Here is a 24,019-nt window from a genome sequence, read left to right as displayed (position 1 = left end):
AACAGCACTATTACCTGTCATGTAGTGATACAGATACTACCTAGGTATCTCTATAACACAATATTATAAATTAGCAAGAGCAGTAGATAACAGCACTATTACCTGTCATGTAGTGCTACAGATACTACCTAGGTATCTCTATAACACAATATTATACATTAGCAAGAGCAGTAGATAACAGCACTATTACCTGTCATGTAGTGCTACAGATACTACCTAGGTATCTCTATAACACAATATTATACATTAGCAAGAGCACTAGATAATAGCACTATTACCTGTCATGTAGTGCTACAGATACTACCTAGGTATCTCTATAACACAATATTATACATTAGCAAGAGCACTAGATAACAGCACTATTACCTGTCATGTAGTGCTACAGATATTACCTAGGTATCTCTATAACACATAATATTATGCATTAGCAAGAGCACTTGATAACAGCACTATTACCTGTCATGTAGTGCTACAGATACTACCTAGGTATCTCTATAACACAATATTATACATTAGCAAGAGCACTAGATAACAGCACTATTACCTGTCATGTAGTGATACAGATACTACCTAGGTATCTCTTTAACACAATATTATAAATTAGCAAGAGCAGTAGATAACAGCACTATTACCTGTCATGTAGTGCTACAGATACTACCTAGGTATCTCTATAACACAATATTATACATTAGCAAGAGCAGTAGATAACAGCACTATTACCTGTCATGTAGTGCTACAGATACTACCTAGGTATCTCTATAACACACAATATTATACATTAGCAAGAGCACTAGATAACAGCACTAATACCTGTCATGTAGTGCTACAGATACTACCTAGGTATCTCTATAACACACAATATTATACATTAGCAAGAGCACTAGATAACAGCACTATTACCTGTCATGTAGTGCTACAGATACTACCTAGGTATCTCTATAACACAATATTATACATTAGCAAGAGCACTAGATAACAGCACTATTACCTGTCATGTAGTGCTACAGATACTACCTAGGTATCTCTATAACACACAATATTATACATTAGCAAGAGCACTAGATAACAGCACTATTACCTGTCATGTAGTGCTACAGATACTACCTAGGTATCTCTATAACACAATATTATACATTAGCAAGAGCACTAGATAACAGCACTATTACCTGTCATGTAGTGCTACAGATACTACTTAGGTATCTCTATAACACAATATTATACATTAGCAAGAGCACTAGATAACAGCACTATTACCTGTCATGTAGTGCTACAGATACTACCTAGGTATCTCTATAACACATATTATACATTAGCAAGAGCACTTGATAACAGCACTATTACCTGTCATGTAGTGCTACAGATACTACCTAGGTATCTCTATAACACAATATTATACATTAGCATGAGCACTAAATAACAGCACTATTACCTGTCATGTAGTGCTACAGATACTACCTAGGTATCTCTATAACACAATATTATACATTAGCATGAGCACTAAATAACAGCACTATTACCTGTCATGTAGTGCTACAGATACTACCTTGGTATCTCTATAACACTCATTATTATACATTAGCAAGAGCACTAGATAAAAGCACTATTACCTGTCATTTTGTGCTACAGATACTACCTAGGTATCTCTATAACACACAATATTATACATTAGCAAGATCACTAGATAACAGCACTATTACCTGTCATATAGTGCTACAGATACTATCTAGGTATCTCTATAACATAACACACAATATTATACATTAGCAAGAGCACTAGATAACAGCACTATTACCTGTCATGTAGTGCTACAGATACTACCTAGGTATCTCTATAACATACAATATTATACATTAGCAAGAGCACTAGATAACAGCACTATTACCTGTCATGTAGTGCTACAGATACTACCTAGGTATCTCTATAACACATATTATACATTAGCAAGAGCACTAGATAACAGCACTATTACCTGTCATGTAGTGCTACAGATACTACCTAGGTATCTCTATAACACACAATATTATACATTAGCAACAGCAATAGATAACAGCACTATTACCTGTCATGTAGTGCTACAGATACTACCTAGCTATCTCTATAACACAATATTATACATTAGCAAGAGCACTAGATAACAGCACTATTACCTGTCATGTAGTGCTACAGATACTACTTAGGTATCTCTATAACACAATATTATACATTAGCAAGAGCACTAGATAACAGCACTATTACCTGTCATGCAGTGCTACAGATACTACCTAGGTATCTCTATAACACATATTATACATTAGCAAGAGCACTTGATAACAGCGCTATTACCTGTCATGTAGTGCTACAGATACTACCTAGGTATCTCTATAACACAATATTATACATTAGCATGAGCACTAAATAACAGCACTATTACCTGTCATGTAGTGCTACAGATACTACCTAGGTATCTCTATAACACACAATATTATACATTAGCAAGAGCACTAGATAACAGCACTATTACCTGTCATGTAGTGCTACAGATACTACCTAGGTATCTCTATAACACACAATATTATACATTAGCAAGATCACTAGATAACAGCACTATTACCTGTCATATAGTGCTACAGATACTACCTAGGTATCTCTATAACACACAATATTATACATTAGCAAGAGCACTAGATAACAGCACTATTACCTGTCATGTAGTGCTACAGATACTACCTAGGTATCTCTATAACACAATATTATACATTAGCAAGAGCACTAGATAATAGCACTATTACCTGTCATGTAGTGCTACAGATACTACCTAGGTATCTCTATAACACAATATTATACATTAGCAAGAGCACTAGATAACAGCACTATTACCTGTCATGTAGTGCTACAGATATTACCTAGGTATCTCTATAACACACAATATTATACATTAGCAAGAGCACTTGATAACAGCACTATTACCTGTCATGTAGTGCTACAGATACTACCTAGGTATCTCTATAACACAATATTATACATTAGCAAGAGAACTAGATAACAGCACTATTACCTGTCATGTAGTGATACAGATACTACCTAGGTATCTCTATAACACAATATTATAAATTAGCAAGAGCAGTAGATAACAGCACTATTACCTGTCATGTAGTGCTACAGATACTACCTAGGTATCTCTATAACACAATATTATACATTAGCAAGAGCAGTAGATAACAGCACTATTACCTGTCATGTAGTGCTACAGATACTACCTAGGTATCTCTATAACACACAATATTATACATTAGCAAGAGCACTAGATAACAGCACTAATACCTGTCATGTAGTGCTACAGATACTACCTAGGTATCTCTATAACACACAATATTATACATTAGCAAGAGCACTAGATAACAGCACTATTAGCTGTCATGTAGTGCTACAGATACTACCTAGGTATCTCTATAACACACAATATTATACATTAGCAAGAGCACTTGATAACAGCACTATTACCTGTCATGTAGTGCTACAGATACTACCTAGGTATTTCTACAACACACTATTATACATTAGCAAGAGCACTAGATAACAGCACTATTACCTGTCATGTAGTGCTACAGATACTACCTAGGTATCTCTATAACACACAATATTATACATTAGCAAGAGCAATAGATAACAGCACTATTACCTGTCATGTAGTGCTACAGATACTACCTAGCTATCTCTATAACACAATATTATACATTAGCAAGAGCACTAGATAACAGCACTATTACCTGTCATGTAGTGCTACAGATACTACTTAGGTATCTCTATAACACAATATTATACATTAGCAAGAGCACTAGATAACAGCACTATTACCTGTCATGTAGTGCTACAGATACTACCTAGTTATCTCTATAACACACAATATTATACATTAGCAAGATCACTAGATAACAGCACTATTACCTGTCATATAGTGCTACAGATACTACCTAGGTATCTCTATAACACAATATTATAAATTAGCAAGAGCAGTAGATAACAGCACTATTACCTGTCATGTAGTGCTACAGATACTACCTAGGTATCTCTATAACACAATATTATACATTAGCAAGAGCACTAGATAACAGCACTATTACCTGTCATGTAGTGCTACAGATACTACCTAGGTATCTCTATAACACAATATTATACATTAGCAAGAGCACTAGATAATAGCACTATTACCTGTCATGTAGTGCTACAGATACTACCTAGGTATCTCTATAACACAATATTATACATTAGCAAGAGCACTAGATAACAGCACTATTACCTGTCATGTAGTGCTACAGATATTACCTAGGTATCTCTATAACACATAATATTATGCATTAGCAAGAGCACTTGATAACAGCACTATTACCTGTCATGTAGTGCTACAGATACTACCTAGGTATCTCTATAACACAATATTATACATTAGCAAGAGCACTAGATAACAGCACTATTACCTGTCATGTAGTGATACAGATACTACCTAGGTATCTCTATAACACAATATTATAAATTAGCAAGAGCAGTAGATAACAGCACTATTACCTGTCATGTAGTGCTACAGATACTACCTAGGTATCTCTATAACACACAATATTATACATTAGCAAGAGCACTAGATAACAGCACTAATACCTGTCATGTAGTGCTACAGATACTACCTAGGTATCTCTATAACACACAATATTATACATTAGCAAGAGCACTAGATAACAGCACTATTACCTGTCATGTAGTGCTACAGATACTACCTAGGTATCTCTATAACACAGTATTATGCATTAGCAAGAGCACTAGATAACAGCACTATTACCTGTCATGTAGTGCTACAGATACTACCTAGGTATCTCTATAACACACAATATTATACATTAGCAAGAGCACTAGATAACAGCACTATTACCTGTCATGTAGTGCTACAGATACTACCTAGGTATCTCTATAACACAATATTATACATTAGCAAGAGCACTAGATAACAGCACTATTACCTGTCATGTAGTGCTACAGATACTACTTAGGTATCTCTATAACACAATATTATACATTAGCAAGAGCACTAGATAACAGCACTATTACCTGTCATGTAGTGCTACAGATACTACCTAGGTATCTCTATAACACATATTATACATTAGCAAGAGCACTTGATAACAGCACTATTACCTGTCATGTAGTGCTACAGATACTACCTAGGTATCTCTATAACACAATATTATACATTAGCATGAGCACTAAATAACAGCACTATTACCTGTCATGTAGTGCTACAGATACTACCTTGGTATCTCTATGACACTCATTATTATACATTAGCAAGAGCACTAGATAAAAGCACTATTACCTGTCATTTTGTGCTACAGATACTACCTAGGTATCTCTATAACACACAATATTATACATTAGCAAGATCACTAGATAACAGCACTATTACCTGTCATATAGTGCTACAGATACTACCTAGGTATCTCTATAACATAACACACAATATTATACATTAGCAAGAGCACTAGATAACAGCACTATTACCTGTCATGTAGTGCTACAGATACTACCTAGGTATCTCTATAACATACAATATTATACATTAGCAAGAGCACTAGATAACAGCACTATTACCTGTCATGTAGTGCTACAGATACTACCTAGGTATCTCTATAACACATATTATACATTAGCAAGAGCACTAGATAACAGCACTATTACCTGTCATGTAGTGCTACAGATACTACCTAGGTATTTCTATAACACACTATTATACATTAGCAAGAGCACTAGATAACAGCACTATTACCTGTCATGTAGTGCTACAGATACTACCTAGGTATCTCTATAACACACAATATTATACATTAGCAAGAGCAATAGATAACAGCACTATTACCTGTCATGTAGTGCTACAGATACTACCTAGCTATCTCTATAACACAATATTATACATTAGCAAGAGCACTAGATAACAGCACTATTACCTGTCATGTAGTGCTACAGATACTACTTAGGTATCTCTATAACACAATATTATACATTAGCAAGAGCACTAGATAACATCACTATTACCTGTCATGTAGTGCTACAGATACTACCTAGGTATCTCTATAACACATATTATACATTAGCAAGAGCACTTGATAACAGCGCTATTACCTGTCATGTAGTGCTACAGATACTACCTAGGTATCTCTATAACACAATATTATACATTAGCATGAGCACTAAATAACAGCACTATTACCTGTCATGTAGTGCTACAGATACTACCTAGGTATCTCTATAACACACAATATTATACATTAGCAAGAGCACTAGATAACAGCACTATTACCTGTCATGTAGTGCTACAGATACTACCTAGGTATCTCTATAACACACAATATTATACATTAGCAAGATCACTAGATAACAGCACTATTACCTGTCATATAGTGCTACAGATACTACCTAGGTATCTCTATAACACACAATATTATACATTAGCAAGAGCACTAGATAACAGCACTATTACCTGTCATGTAGTGCTACAGATACTACCTAGGTATCTCTATAACACAATATTATACATTAGCAAGAGCACTAGATAATAGCACTATTACCTGTCATGTAGTGCTACAGATACTACCTAGGTATCTCTATAACACAATATTATACATTAGCAAGAGCACTAGATAACAGCACTATTACCTGTCATGTAGTGCTACAGATATTACCTAGGTATCTCTATAACACACAATATTATACATTAGCAAGAGCACTTGATAACAGCACTATTACCTGTCATGTAGTGCTACAGATACTACCTAGGTATCTCTATAACACAATATTATACATTAGCAAGAGCACTAGATAACAGCACTATTACCTGTCATGTAGTGATACAGATACTACCTAGGTATCTCTATAACACAATATTATAAATTAGCAAGAGCAGTAGATAACAGCACTATTACCTGTCATGTAGTGCTACAGATACTACCTAGGTATCTCTATAACACAATATTATACATTAGCAAGAGCAGTAGATAACAGCACTATTACCTGTCATGTAGTGCTACAGATACTACCTAGGTATCTCTATAACACACAATATTATACATTAGCAAGAGCACTAGATAACAGCACTAATACCTGTCATGTAGTGCTACAGATACTACCTAGGTATCTCTATAACACACAATATTATACATTAGCAAGAGCACTAGATAACAGCACTGTTAGCTGTCATGTAGTGCTACAGATACTACCTAGGTATCTCTATAACACACAATATTATACATTAGCAAGAGCACTAGATAACAGCACTATTACCTGTCATGTAGTGCTACAGATACTACCTAGGTATCTCTATAACACACAATATTATACATTAGCAAGAGCACTTGATAACAGCACTATTACCTGTCATGTAGTGCTACAGATACTACCTAGGTATCGCTATAACACACAATATTATACATTAGCAAGAGCACTAGATAACAGCACTATTACCTGTCATGTAGTGCTACAGATACTACCTAGGTATCTCTATAACACAATATTATACATTAGCAAGAGCACTAGATAACAGCACTATTACCTGTCATGTAGTGCTACAGATACTACCTAGGTATCTCTATAACACAATATTATACATTAGCAAGAGCATTAGATAACAGCACTATTACCTATCATGTAGCGCTACAGATGGTACCTAGGTATCTCTATAACACAATATTATACATTAGCAAGAGCACTAGATAACAGCACTATTACCTATCATGTAGTGCTACAGATACTACCTAGGTATCTCTATAACACAATATTATACATTAGCAAGAGCATTAGATAACAGCACTATTACCTATCATGTAGCGCTACAGATGGTACCTAGGTATCTCTATAACACAATATTATACATTAGCAAGAGCACTAGATAACAGCACTATTACCTGTCATGTAGTGCTACAGATGCTACCTAGGTATCTCTATAACACACAATATTATACATTAGCAAGAGCACTAGATAACAGCACTATTACCTGTCATGTAGTGCTACAGATGCTACCTAGGTATCTCTATAACACATAATATTATACATTAGCAAGAGCACTAGATAACAGCACTATTACCTGTGATGTAGTGATACAGATACTACCTAGGTATCTCTATAACACACAATATTATACATTAGCAAGAGCACTAGATAACAGCACTATTACCTGTCATGTAGTGCTACAGATACTACCTAGGTATCTCTATAACACACAATATTATACATTAGCAAGAGCACTAGATAACAGCGCTATTACCTGTCATGTAGTGCTATAGATGCTACCTAGGTATCTCTATAACACACAATATTATACATTAGCAAGAGCACTAGATAACAGCACTAATACCTGTCATGTAGTGCTACAGATACTAACTAGGTATCTATATAACACACAATATTATACATTAGCAAGAGCACTAGATAACAGCACTATTACCTGTCATGTAGTGCTACAGATACTACCTAGGTACCTCTATAACACACAATATTATACATTAGCAAGAGCACTAGATAACGGCACTATTACCTGTCATGTAGTGCTACAGATACTACCTAGGTATCTCTATAACACACAATATTATACATTAGCAAGAGCACTAGATAACAGCACTATTAGCTGTCATGTAGTGCTACAGATACTACCTAGGTATCTCTATAACACACAATATTATACATTAGCAAGAGCACTAGATAAAAGCACTATTACCTGTCATGTAGTGCTACAGATACTACCTAGGTATCGCTATAACACATAATATTATACATTAGCAAGAGCACTAGATAACAGCACTATTACCGGTCATTTAGTGCTACAGATACTACCTAGGTATCTCTATAACACAATATTATACATTAGCAAGATCACTAGATAACAGCACTATTACCTGTCATGTAGTGCTACAGATACTACCTAGGTATCTCTATAACACAATATTATACATTAGCAAGATCACTAGATAACAGCACTATTACCTGTCATGTAGTGCTACAGATACTACCTAGGTATCTCTATAACACAATATTATACATTAGCAAGAGCACTAGATAACAGCACTATTACCTGTCATGTAGTGCTACAGATACTACCTAGGTATCTCTATAACACAATATTATACATTAGCAAGATCACTAGATAACAGCACTATTACCTGTCATGTAGTGCTACAGATACTACCTAGGTATCTCTATAACACAATATTATACATTAGCAAGATCACTAGATAACAGCACTATTACCTGTCATGTAGTGCTACAGATACTACCTAGGTATCTCTATAACACACAATATTATATATTAGCAAGATCACTAGATAACAGCACTATTACCTGTCATGTAGTGCTACAGATACTACCTAGGTATCTCTTTAACACACAATATTATACATTAGCAAGAACACTAGATAACAGCACTATTACCTGTCATGTAGTGCTACAGATGGTACCTAGGTATCTCTGTAACACACAATATTATACATTAGCAAGAGCACTAGATAACAGCACTATTACCTGTCATGTAGTGCTACAGATGCTACCTAGGTATCTCTATAACACAATATTATACATTAGCAAGAGCACTAGATAACAGCACTATTACCTGTCATGTAGTGCTACAGATGCTACCTAGGTATCTCTATAACACACAATATTATACATTAGCAAGAGCACTAGATAACAGCACTATTACCTGTCATGTAGTGCTACAGATACTACCTAGGTATCTCTATAACACATATTATACATTAGCAAGAGCACTAGATAACAGCACTATTACCTGTCATGTAGTGCTACAGATGCTACCTAGGTATCTCTATAACACACAATATTATACATTAGCAAGAGCACTAGATAACAGCACTATTACCTGTCATGTAGTGCTACAGATACTACCTAGGTATCTCTATAACACAATATTATACATTAGCAAGAGCACTAGATAACAGCACTATTACCTATCATGTAGTGCTACAGATACTATCTAGGTATCTCTATAACACACAATATTATACATTAGCAAGAGCACTAGATAACAGCACTATTACCTGTCATGTAGTGCTACAGATACTACCTAGGTATCTCTATAACACAATATTATACATTAGCAAGAGCACTAGATAACAGCACTATTACCTGTCATGTAGTGATACAGATACTACCTAGGTATCTCTATAACACAATATTATACATTAGCAAGAGCACTAGATAACAGCACTATTACCTGTCATGCAGTACTACAGATACTACCTAGGTATCTCTATAACACACAATATTATACATTAGCAAGAGCACTAGATAACAGCACTATTACCTGTCATGTAGTGCTACAGATACTATCTAGGTATCTCTATAACACAATATTATACATTAGCAAGAGCACTAGATAACAGCACTATTACCTGTCATGTAGTGCTACAGATACTACCTAGGTATCTCTATAACACTAAATATTATACATTAGCAAGAGCACTAGATAACAGCACTATTACCTGTCATGTAGTGCTACAGATACTACCTAGGTATCTCTATAACACACAATATTATACATTAGCAAGAGCACTAGATAACAGCACTATTACATGTCATGTAGTGCTACAGATACTACCTAGGTATCTCTATAACACAATATTATACATTAGCAAGAGCACTAGATAACAGCACTATTACCTGTCATGTAGTGCTACAGATACTACCTAGGTATCTCTATAACACACAATATTATACATTAGCAAGAGCACTAGATAACAGCACTATTACCTGTCATGTAGTGCTACAGATACTACCTAGGTATCTCTATAACACAATATTATACATTAGCAAGATCACTAGATAACAGCACTATTACCTGTCATGTAGTGCTACAGATGCTACCTAGGTATCTCTATAACACAATATTATACATTAGCAAGAGCACTAGATAACAGCACTATTACCTGTCATGTAGTGCTACAGATGCTACCTAGGTATCTCTATAACACACAATATTATACATTAGCAAGAGCACTAGATAACAGCACTATTACCTGTCATGTAGTGCTACAGATACTACCTAGGTATCTCTATAACACATATTATACATTAGCAAGAGCACTAGATAACAGCACTATTACCTGTCATGTAGTGCTACAGATGCTACCTAGGTATCTCTATAACACACAATATTATACATTAGCAAGAGCACTAGATAACAGCACTATTACCTGTCATGTAGTGCTACAGATACTACCTAGGTATCTCTATAACACAATATTATACATTAGCAAGAGCACTAGATAACAGCACTATTACCTATCATGTAGTGCTACAGATACTATCTAGGTATCTCTATAACACACAATATTATACATTAGCAAGAGCACTAGATAACAGCACTATTACCTGTCATGTAGTGCTACAGATACTACCTAGGTATCTCTATAACACAATATTATACATTAGCAAGAGCACTAGATAACAGCACTATTACCTGTCATGTAGTGATACAGATACTACCTAGGTATCTCTATAACACAATATTATACATTAGCAAGAGCACTAGATAACAGCACTATTACCTGTCATGCAGTACTACAGATACTACCTAGGTATCTCTATAACACACAATATTATACATTAGCAAGAGCACTAGATAACAGCACTATTACCTGTCATGTAGTGCTACAGATACTATCTAGGTATCTCTATAACACAATATTATACATTAGCAAGAGCACTAGATAACAGCACTATTACCTGTCATGTAGTGCTACAGATACTACCTAGGTATCTCTATAACACTAAATATTATACATTAGCAAGAGCACTAGATAACAGCACTATTACCTGTCATGTAGTGCTACAGATACTACCTAGGTATCTCTATAACACACAATATTATACATTAGCAAGAGCACTAGATAACAGCACTATTACATGTCATGTAGTGCTACAGATACTACCTAGGTATCTCTATAACACAATATTATACATTAGCAAGAGCACTAGATAACAGCACTATTACCTGTCATGTAGTGCTACAGATACTACCTAGGTATCTCTATAACACACAATATTATACATTAGCAAGAGCACTAGATAACAGCACTATTACCTGTCATGTAGTGCTACAGATACTACCTAGGTATCTCTATAACACAATATTATACATTAGCAAGATCACTAGATAACAGCACTATTACCTGTCATGTAGTGCTACAGATACTACCTAGGTATCTCTATAACACAATATTATACATTAGCAAGATCACTAGATAACAGCACTATTACCTATCATGTAGTCCTGCAGATACTATCTAGGTATCTCTTTAACACAACATTTTATGGGAAACTAAGCAAATTGTATAAAAGAACTAATTTGGAAACTTTTGTAAAATGGTATGTTCTGCGGGTTCTCCAGTTCCCCTGAGAATTACAAACATTGTTGCTTTGTTCTAAGTAGCCCTTGTTTGTTCGCTCCAGTAGTTTATATCTAACTGTAATTGGCTGGGGCAGTGAAGATAAGATATGGGAATTCTAGGCTACAACATAGCAGAAAAGAGAGACATTTTACACTTTTTTTCAATACACCTGAGATGATTTTAAAAGCTACATCTACAGGATATATTGTTGTTAAACACTTTATATGTTGCATTTATTTAGTGTTTAGTGTCCCTTTTACTGATGGGTTTATAGTGTGCAGTTTGTATTTAGTTTTGTTTATATTCAGGGCCCATAAACTAGAGTATCGCCCAGCCTTTGTTGTGACCCTTGTAGGTAATAAAGAACCATGTTTCTGCTTATTTCAGGCAGGTTATCTATGTTTTCCCTGTGTAAAGCCTTATGCTGATGACACAAAGGTGAGAAGAAGTTGATTTATCTCTATGTTAAACAAAACTGGTCTTAGCTAGCAGCCTTGGTTTTTACTCCCTTTCCGTAGTTAAATATTTATTCTTGTGTTGTTTATTTCTGCACTGAATTTGGCCACACAGGTGTCCTACGCTACCCCAACTCCATACTGAAAGGGACGCATAAGTTAACCATTAAATACAGGAGGCATTTGGAAGTAATGCAGTATTGCAGCTGTCGGCAAAAGCTGCGCTGTTTAACCCCTTAGAGTGAAGGGGTTATGTTTATTTTGGTTTTATGGGCCTTAAACTAGTTTTAGTAAACCGGTATGACAACATTATCTAAAGCTTTTTAGAAGACTGCAAAGTAGGCACACATGATCCTCTTTTTCTGCAAGAGCATTGCCCCACAATTCACAAGCCATATGGGTCAAGCCCAGTACATACAGTAAATACAATAAAAAAGTGCAGCCTGCAATTTGTAAAAGGAGGCGCACTGCTCTAATAGGGAACTCAGTGGTATACTCGTGAATAGCAAGTAAAACCCTGTCTATTTGTGCCAATCCTATACAAATGCTTGAATCTTTGCGTGTTAACCATATAAAGTTTGTATTTTGTCATTTACGCTGATTTTATTTATGGAAAATAATATTTTAGGTAAATATGTTACTATAATATACTGCTGTCTGTATGTGATGCTATTTTGGCTGTTTTGTTTATTGCTAACAATTAAAGGGTCATTAAACCCACATTTTTTCTTTCATGAGTTAGAAAGAATATGCAATTTTAAACCACTTTCTGATTTACAGGGAGGTGTCAATCAACCCGATAGTACTCGATCAGGTTGATTTCCGGCGATGTCTGTTCGCCTGCTCTGAGCAGTCGGACAGGGTTATTTAGCCGCAGTCTTTAGACCTCTGCTCCATAACTTGTGTTTCTGGCGAGTCTGAAGACTCGCCAGAAACACGGCCCTTCAAGCTCCGTACGGAGCTTGATAAATATGAGCCCCAGCATGATTCAATAGGTCTCTCTCCTCTTTCTCTCTGTCAGATTAATTAAACTAGAGAGAAATCCCACACAAATATACAAGATATACAGCTATTTAGCTCAAACTTGCTTTTCTAAAATTCTGTGAGGTACTTCACACTACGGACAAGACTTCTTATAGGGACATTTAAATGCACACAGATGATTACATCTCTGCTTCTAGTAAACATTATCACTGTTTTAGTGTTAGCATTTGTCTGTGCACGTGCATGTGAAGCATAGCTAGATATTCTCTGTGCACCAGTATTTTAAATAATGCAGCTGTTCAGAGCACCAGTAGGGCTTGAATCAGGTCAGCAATTAACAAATGGAGTCATTACCAGGTGGTACAAGCACCTATGCTGTGTTAAAAATGCTGGTACATGGTGCATACACCTATGCTGTGTTAAAAATGCTGGTGCACGGTGCATACTTAAATACACTTTAGAAACAGCTATATCTTTTATTAGAAGCAATTATGCTAATAGATGTATATGACAAAAATGCTTCTATTCAATACTGAAATGCATCCATGTGGATTACAATTTTTGGCTGGATTATCCCTTTAAATAATCTCACCACAATAGAGAATTTCTGTAGTCTTTCTTTCAGAATGCTGACCTCCCTGATGTAAAGAACCAATCAGAATGCTGACCTCCCTGATCTAAAGAACCAATCAGAATGCTGACCTCCCTGATCAAAAGAACCAATCGGAATGCTGACCTCCCTGATCTAAAGAACCAATCGGAATGCTGACCTCCCTGATCAAAAGAACCAATCGGAATGCTGACCTCCCTGATCTAAAGAACCAATCAGAATGCTGACCTCCCTGATCTAAAGAACCAATCGGAATGCTGACCTCCCTGATCTAAAGAACCAATCGGAATGCTGACCTCCCTGATCTATAGAACCAATCGGAATGCTGACCTCCCTGATCTAAAGAACCAATCAGAATGCTGACCTCCCTGATCTAAAGAACCAATCAGAATGCTGACTTCCCTGATCTAAAGAACCAATCAGAATGCTGACCTCCCTGATCTAAAGAACCAATTGGAATGCTGACCTCCCTGATCTAAAGAACCAATCGGAATGCTGACCTCCCTGATCTAAAGAACCAATCAGAATGCTGACCTCCCTGATCTAAAGAACCAATCAGAATGCTGACCTCCCTGATCTAAAGAACCAATCAGAATGCTGACCTCCCTGATCTAAAGAACCAATCAGAATGCTGACCTCCCTGATCTAAAGAACCAATTGGAATGCTGACCTCCCTGATCTAAAGAACCAATCGGAATGCTGACCTCCCTGATCTAAAGAACCAATCAGAATGCTGACCTCCCTGATCTAAAGAACCAATCAGAATGCTGACCTCCCTGATCTAAAGAACCAATCGGAATGCTGACCTCCCTGATCTAAAGAACCAATCGGAATGCACGGTTAATCAGTCACTGACTCTCGTGTTCTTGTCTGATGTCCTTATGTGCAGCTGATAGATGAAAGTAAACAGCAATTAAACAGTTTATAGTTATTAGTGCATTGTTTCTGAGATACAAACACATTCTCATAGCACGGTCCCTCATTGCAAATATTTTATAGAGCATTACTTTTAAGCAAACACAAATTCAGCTTGTGATGATCTGTGCATAAGGACGTTGTTTATTTGCTAAACTTTATTTAACTAACATCTCCTGACACATTTATACATATTTAATCTCCCGTAAAATGCTTAATTAAAGGGACACTGAACCCAAATTTTTTATTTTGTGGTTCAGACAGAGCAGCAATTTTAAGCAACTTTCTAATTTACTCCTATTATCAAATGTTCTTCATTCTCTTGTTATATTTATTTGAAAAGCAAGAATGTAAGTTTAGATGCCGGCCCATTTTTGGTGAACAACCTGGGTTGTCCTTGCTGATTGCACAGCACCAATAAACAAGTGCTATCCATGGTCCTGAACCAAAAATGTGCTGGCTCCTTAGCTTAGATGCCTTCTTTTTCAAATAAAGATAGCAAGAGAACAAAGAAAAATTGCTCATAGGAGTAAATTAGAAAGTTGCTTAAAATTGCATGCTCTATCTGAATCATGAAAGAAAAAAATTGGGTTCAGTGTCCCTTTAAGAAAATAAAAAATAAGATAGCAATATACAAGATTTATTTTGCCTTTGTTTGATGTAAATAATGTCTAAAATGTGTGCTTATTTCACTCACTCCAAGGACTCAGGAGCCTCCATTATACACAGGGCAAAAGGTATCTGAGCTCACAACATTATACACTGTGATTGCTTAGATCAAAGCAAATCTCATTTATATATTTATCTCATTGGTGCAGCAAATGAGACCAGGAACATTAATACAATTAGCATTGTTTATCCCTGAAATACCATTCAGATAGATTACGAGTTTTATCAGCCAATCAGAATTCAAGGGACGCCATCTTGGATGACGTAATTTAAAGGGAAACTTCATTCTTCAATAGCCATCGAAAGAAAGTGCAGGATATCTTGAAGATGGAGCCGCTCCGCGTCGGAAGGATGAAGATAGAAGATGCCGTATGGATGAAGACTTCTGCCCGCCTTGAGGACGTCTTCTTGCCGCTTGGATGAAGACTTCTCCGGCTGGATGAGGATGGATGTCCGGTCTTCAAAATCTGTAAGTGGATCTTCAGGGGTTAGTGTTAGGTTTTATTAAGGGTTTATTGGGTGGGTTTTATTTTGACTTAGGGTTTTGGGCACCGAAAAAGAGCTAAATGCCCTTTTAAGGGCAATGCCCATCCAAATGCCCTTTTCAGGGCAATGGGGAGCTTAGGTTTTTTAGATAGGATTTTATTTGGGGGGTTGGTTGTGTGGGTGGTGGGTTTTACTGTTGGGGGACTGTTTGTAATTTTTTTTACAGGTAAAAGAGCTGATTTCTTTGGGGCAATTCCCCGCAAAAGGCCCTTTTAAGGGCTATTGGCAGTTTAGTGTAGGCTAGGGTTTTTTTATTTCAGGGGAGGGGCTTTTTTATTTTGATAGGGCTATTAGATTAGGTGTAATTAGTTTAAATATTTGATCATTTCTTTTTTATTTTGTGTAATTTAGTGTTTATTTTTTTGTAATTTAGTTAATTGTATTTAACCCCTTAATGACCGCAGCACTTTTCCATTTTCTGTCCGTTTGGGACCAAGGCTATTTTTACATTTTTGCGGTGTTTGTGTTTAGCTGTAATTTTCCTCTTACTCATTTACTGTACCCACACATATTATATACCGTTTTTCTCGCCATTAAATGGACTTTCAAAAGATACCATTATTTTCATCATATCTTATAATTTACTATAAAAAAATTATAAAATATGAGGAAAAATTGAAAAAAACCCCACTTTTTTAACTTTGACCCCCAAAATCTGTTACACATCTACAACCACCAAAAAAACACCTATGCTAAATAGTTTCTAAATTTTGTCCTGAGTTTAGAAATACCCAATGTTTACATCTTCTTTGCTTTTTTTGTAAGTTATAGGGCCATAAATACAAGTAGCACTTTGCTATTTGCAAACCACTTTTTTTTCAAAATTAGCGCTAGTTACATTGGAACACTAATATCTTTCAGGAATCCCTGAATATCCATTGACATGTATATATATTTTTTTTAGTAGACAACCCAAAGTATTGATCTAGGCCAATTTTGGTATATTTCATGCCACCATTTCACCGCCAAATGCGATCAAATAAAAAAAATCGTTCACTTTTTCACAATTTTTTTCCACAAACTTTAGGTTTCTCACTGAAATTATTTACAAATAGTTTGTGCAATTATGGCACAAATGGTTGTAAATTCTTCTCTGGGATCCCCTTTGTTCAGAAATAGCAGACTTATATGGCTTTGGTGTTGCTTTTTGGTAATTAGAATGCCACTAAATGCCACTGCGCACCACACGTGTATTATGCCCAGCAGTGAAGGGGTTAATTAGGGAGCATGTAGGGAGCTTGTAGGGTTAATTTTAGCTTTAGTGTAGTGTAGTAGACAACCCCAAGTATTGATCTAGGCCCATTTTGGTATATTTCATGCCACCATTTAACCGCCAAATGCGATCAAATTAAAAAAAAACGTAAAATTTTTCACAATTTTAGGTTTCTCACTGAAATCATTTACAAACAGTTTGTGCAGTTATGGCACAAATGGTTGTAAATGCTTCTCTGGGATCCCCTTTATTCAGAAATAGCAGACATATATGGCTTTGGCGTTGCTTTTTGGTATTTAGAAGGCCGCTAAATGCCGCTGCGCATCACACGTGTATTATGGCTAGCAGTGAAGGGGTTAATTAGGTAGCTTGTAGGGAGCTTGCAGGGTTAATATTAGATTTAGTGTAGAGCTCAGCCTCCCACCTAAAACATCAGACCCCCTGATCCCTCCCAAACAGCTCTCTTCCCTCCCCCACCCCACAATTGTCCCCGCCATCTTAAGTACTGGCAGAAAGTCTGCCAGTACTAAAATAAAAGCTATATATATTTTTTTTAATGATTTTTTTAAGCATATTTACATATGCTGCTGTGTACTATCCCCCCTTAGCCCCCAACCTCACTGATCCCCCCCCAAACAGCTCTATCCCCTCCCACTCTAACTTAATGGGCGCCATCTTGGGTACTGGCAGCTGTCTGCCAGTACCCAGTTTAGAAGAAAAAAATGGTTTGTTTTTTTAATTTGTTGAAATTTTCTGTAGTGTAGCTTCCCCACACACAAACCAACCCCCCCACCCCTCCACGATCGCTTTTTGTGCTTTTGCACAAACAAGATTAGGCAGGTTTTATGAAATGATTTTCCGTAGTGTAGCGGTTCCCACCCGCTCCCGCCCCGTGCACGCGCCCGCCCGCCACCCTCCGTGCACACGCGCGCGCCCGTGCGCGCCCCCGACGGTCCCGCCCCCGATCCCGCCCCCCGTGACATCACGCGGCACACCGATGGCCGCCCACCCGCCTCCCAATTCGGCTCCCACCCACCAACGATACCGGCCATCGATGTCCGGTGCAGAGAGGGCCACAGAGTGGCTCTCTCTGCATCGGATGGCCATTTAAGGTTATTGCAGGATGCCTCCATATCGAGGCATCACTGCAATAACCGGAAAGCAGCTGGAAGCGAGCAGGATCGCTTCCAGCTGCTTTCCACACCAAGGACGTGCAGGGTACGTCCTCAGGCGTTAACTGCCTTTTTTTTGAGGACGTACCCTGCACGTCCTCGGTCATTAAGGGGTTAATTAATGTAATTTATTTAATATTAGTGTAATGTTAGGTGTTAGTGTAACTCAGGTTAGGTTTTATTTTACAGTAAGTTTGTATTTATTTTAACTAGGTAGTTAGTAAATAGTTAATAACTATTTACTAACTAATCTACCTAGTTAAAATAAATACAAACTTAGCTGTATTTATATTGTAGCTAGCGTAGAGTTTATTTTACAGGTAAGTATTTAGTTTTAAATAGGAATTATTTAAGTAATGATATTAAGTTTTATTTAGATTTATTTTAATTATATTAAAGTTAGGGGTGTTAGGGTTAGATTTAGGGGTTAATATATTTATTTAGTGTTAGTGATGTGGGAGGCCAGAGGTCTAGGGGTTAACAACTTTAGTATAGTGGCGGCGGCGATGTTGGGGGCAGCAGATTAGGGGTTAATAAGTGTAATGTAGGTGTTGGCGACATTGGGGGTGGCAGATTAGGGGTGTTTAGACTCAGGGTTTATGTTAGGGTGTTAGGTGTAAACATAGATTTTGTTTCCCCCGTAGACATCAATGGGGTTGCGTTACGGAGCATTACACTCCTTTATTTCAGGTGTTAGGCTTTTTTTTAGCCGGCTCTACCCATTGATGTCTATGGGTAAATCGTGCACAAGCACGTAAAACCAGCTCAAAGCAGCGCTGGTATTTGTGTGCAGTATGGAGCTCAACGCAGCCATTTCGCCGGGTTTTTGTAAACCTGTAATAGCAGCGCTATTAAAGGTGAGCGGTGGAAATAACTTGCAAGTTAGTACTGAGCCGCTCATAATGCAAAACTCGTAATCTGGCTGACAATTATCTTTATTCTGCAGTGATATTTGGGGATAACAAGACAGGGAAGGCAAACTGTGACAGAAGGATTACAGGGCCTGCTCCTCAGAGAGCTTACAGTCTAATTGTTATTTGGAGAAGCAATGTACAAACTATAAGATAGTGTTTTGCAATATAGTGCTTAATTCATGTAAAATATTTATCTTCAGTAAATCTGGGTAGCTATGTCTTTATGAATAAAAGAGTGGACTTCCATTGGCTGACTGGGGGGTGGTGGGAGGGGTCTTTCTATGGCCCCTACCAACCCTAACTCAATATGTTTTCCCACCTGAGCAGTTATTTTTTCCCTTTTGCCGTGAAAAAAGGGGGCAGGGAGAGCAGTGATTTTGCACTGTTGGCTTCCAGTTAAGCAAACCAGTGATTATTTTATCTTTCTCAACTTCGGTCTGTGATTTGATAGGAGCACTAAGCCACTAACATATATGTAAAGCCCTGAGGCATTAGAAGCCTTTAAAACGTAACTGTGGAAATTTAGAAATAGACATTTAAGTGTCAATTTATACTAGAATTATTCAAATACCAGACAGTTTAGTTTAATACTGAACACCCGGCAACCCTGGAACTTCTATAGATAGACAGACAACACAGACATAGATACAGACAGACAGATAGATATAGACAGACAGACAAATAAATAGATAAGATCAATAGATGATAGATAGACAGGCAGACAATACAGACATAGATACAGGAAGACATATATAGATGAATAGATAGATGTAGACAGACATATTAAATAATACAGATAGAACAAACAGATAGATCAGAAACAAACAGATAGATTAGACAGACAGATAAGATCAATAGATAGATAGATAGATAGATACAGAGACATAGATACAGACAGACATAAATAGAAGGATATAGAGATAGATAGATTAGATCAATAGATGATAGATAGACAGGCAGACAATACAGACATAGATACAGAAAGACAGATATAGATAAATAGATAGATATAGACAGACAGAAAAGATCAATAGATAGACAGACATAAATAGAGGGATATAGATAGAGATAGATAGATTAGATCAATAGATGATAGATAGACAGACAGTACAGACATAGATACAGACACACAGATATAGACAGATTAATAGATAGATAAACAAATAGATGATAGATAGATAGATAGATAGATAGATAGATAGATAGAAAGTAACGTATCTCAGCCTGATATCACCGTCCCTTTAACAGTGCCTTCCCTGCTTCTGACAATCATGCTGGTTTGGGCAGTATTTGCATTCAACTTACCTGCCTAATTAATCATTCATACACCTGATTCCCTCAGCCTCTTTAAGTCTTCTTAGTCCTAATGTGCATTGTATTCGCTTTAGTTGTGTTCCAGAACAACAGAGGTCTGTGAGTGACTGTTCCTGCATGAATTTTACCAGCAGATACAAGCTACAGCCTTTCCTTTTATCTATGCTTAAAATCATCTAATCGCAAGTATCCAAATAATTCCATTTTGTTTCCTGGACACTGCTACTTAACAAACTCTGAACTTATTCTAAATTAGAAGTATGCATTTGGTTATCATCACTCTCTAATTATAAAAACAGCATCTTACTCAGCACTTTATAACTATTCTCTACTACAAGTTGTCATAGCTGAAATATCATTCTACAAATATGTTAATATATTCAGAACTCTGCATCTATGTGTTCAGTTAAACAGCTTTCTTGTGATTCTCCAATATATGCACAAACAGTAATTAATGCCTTAAATTTGCAACTTGTCTATCACCTGTGCTGCTCTGCTTATTACTGACATACAGCTCTATATCATATTATGTACTGTGAACCTGCAACAAACCTTAGTTTGCATCTATGAGTCAATCTTCTACTAGTTTACTCTGAAGCCTGAACATTTTACATTGCTATATTTTTCTCTCATTGAATCCTGCAGCTACTCCTATTAACTAACTATAAGTCACAATGAAGCCAGAATATATTGTATACATATGTTGCACTCTCCATGAATTCTACAATAACTTCTAGCAACTATGAATCACAGAATATCATCTATCCACATCCAGGATACTCTTCCCTGGGTCAGTGGTCAGTGTCTCCAAATCCCTACCACCGCCCCGAGGGTCTGTGTCCTGAGCGCATGCACACCGGAACATGAGATAGATGATAGATTATTACAGGGTTATAGGATTAGTTACTAGTCCACTCATTATTAAACACAGGAAAAAAGCTTAAAGGAATATGTTAAATCATTTTATTATTGCACTATTGCTTCTATAAACTGTGTGTTAAACCCCTGCAAATGGATTAAACACATAGTTAAAGTCTAATCCAGACCAAAGTACTTTTAATAACAAAAGTGAAATTAAAATGACATGTTCTATCTGAATCATGGAAATTTCCAGCCCTGTACAACTCAGCAGTGTTGATAGATTAAATGTTTCTGGGTAACACCGTAGCAACAAACTGCTTTGTTCTCTTGTTCTTCTTTGTTGAAGAAATATCTAAATAGGTAGCGTGCACATGTCTGCTGCACTAAATGACAGGAAATAGTGCTGCGATCTTGTTACAAAACTGCTCCCATATAGTATTGCAGGCACGTGCACACTCCTGAGTTTATCTTCCTGCTCAACAAAGGATAATAAGAAAATGAAGAAATGTTGATAAAAGAAGTACAATGGAAAGTTGTTTAAAAGTGTATGTCCTATCTGAATTGTGAAATAAAAATGTGTGTTTTATATCCCTTTAAATGCAAGTAATACCAAATAACAGCATTTGCACATATAGGTCCCAGAAACTCCCTTTAGGTGCCCCTGCCGCTCTGCTGTACCTTCTATGTTGCCAATTTAAGACCTCACTGAGAAATGTGCTCATTCTACAGGTTAGTGTGAAAGTTTTCAGCAGATCCCATCCTCCAGATGTAGGAAGGGCCAGGCCCCCCCCCCTCTTGCTGAGGGATATAAAATCCCCAGGTTAGGTGATTGTTACACACTGAGTCCCTGCCTGCTGTAAGGTGAGAGCCTATGGTACTGATAACTGTAATGTATACAGCTGTATCTATAGCTTCTATTGCTATACACTGTGTCTGCTGTAAGGTGAGAGCCTATGGTACTGATAACTGTAATGTATACTGCTGTATCTATAGCTTCTATTGCTATACACTGTCTGCTGTAAGGTGAGAGCCTATGGTACTGATAACTGTAATGTATACAGCTGTATCTATAGCTTCTATTGCTATACACTGTGTCTGCTGTAAGGTGAGAGCCTATGGTACTGATAACTGTAATGTATACAGCTGTATCTATAGCTTCTATTGCTATACACTGTGTCTGCTGTAAGGTGAGAGCCTATGGTACTGATAACTGTAATGTATACAGCTGTATCTATAGCTTCTATTGCTATACACTGTGTCTGCTGTAAGGTGAGAGCCTATGGTACTGATAACTGTAATGTATACAGCTGTATCTATAGCTTCTATTGCTATACACTGTGTCTGCTGTAAGGTGAGAGCCTATGGTACTGATAACTGTAATGTATACATCTGTATCTATAGCTTCTATTGCTATACACTGTGTCTGCTGTAAGGTGAGAGCCTATGGTACTGATAACTGTAATGTATACAGCTGTATCTATAGCTTCTATTGCTATACACTGTGTCTGCTGTAAGGTGAGAGCCTATGGTACTGATAACTGTAATGTATACAGCTGTATCTATAGCTTCTATTGCTATATAATGTCTGCTGTAAGGTGAGAGCCTATGGTACTAATAACTGTAATGTATACAGCTGTATCTATAGCTTCTATTGCTATACACTGTCTGCTGTAAGGTGAGAGCCTATGGTACTGATAACTGTAATGTATACAGCTGTATCTATAGCTTCTATTGCTATACACTGTGTCTGCTGTAAGGCGAGAGCCTATGGTACTGATAACTGTAATGTATACAGCTGTATCTATAGCTTCTATTGCTATACACTGTCTGCTGTAAGGTGAGAGCCGATGGTACTGATAACTAATGTATACAGCTGTATCTATAGCTTCTATTGCTATATACTGTCTGCTGTAAGGTGAGAGCCTATGGTACTGATAACTGTAATGTAT

At 36.8% G+C, this 24,019-nt stretch overlaps 1 protein-coding gene across 1 annotated transcript in view; it reads left to right on the top strand.

The window, feature by feature from the left end:
- Positions 1–22,916: 22,916 nt before the first annotated feature.
- LOC128642715 (keratin, type I cytoskeletal 18-like) overlaps positions 22,917–24,019 on the top strand; it is a 138,532-nt gene continuing 137,429 nt past the window's right edge. Inside the window, exon 1 of the mRNA XM_053695492.1 lies at positions 22,917–22,931. The gene's annotated coding sequence lies outside the window, so the exon portion shown is untranslated. The remainder of the gene's footprint in view (positions 22,932–24,019) is intronic.

The sequence above is a fragment of the Bombina bombina genome, chromosome 12 (assembly GCF_027579735.1).
Source record: "Bombina bombina isolate aBomBom1 chromosome 12, aBomBom1.pri, whole genome shotgun sequence".
NCBI classification, from domain to species: Eukaryota; Metazoa; Chordata; class Amphibia; order Anura; family Bombinatoridae; genus Bombina; species Bombina bombina.
The sequence above is the reverse complement of the archived record's forward strand: the minus strand, read 5'-3'. Positions and strand labels throughout refer to the sequence as shown.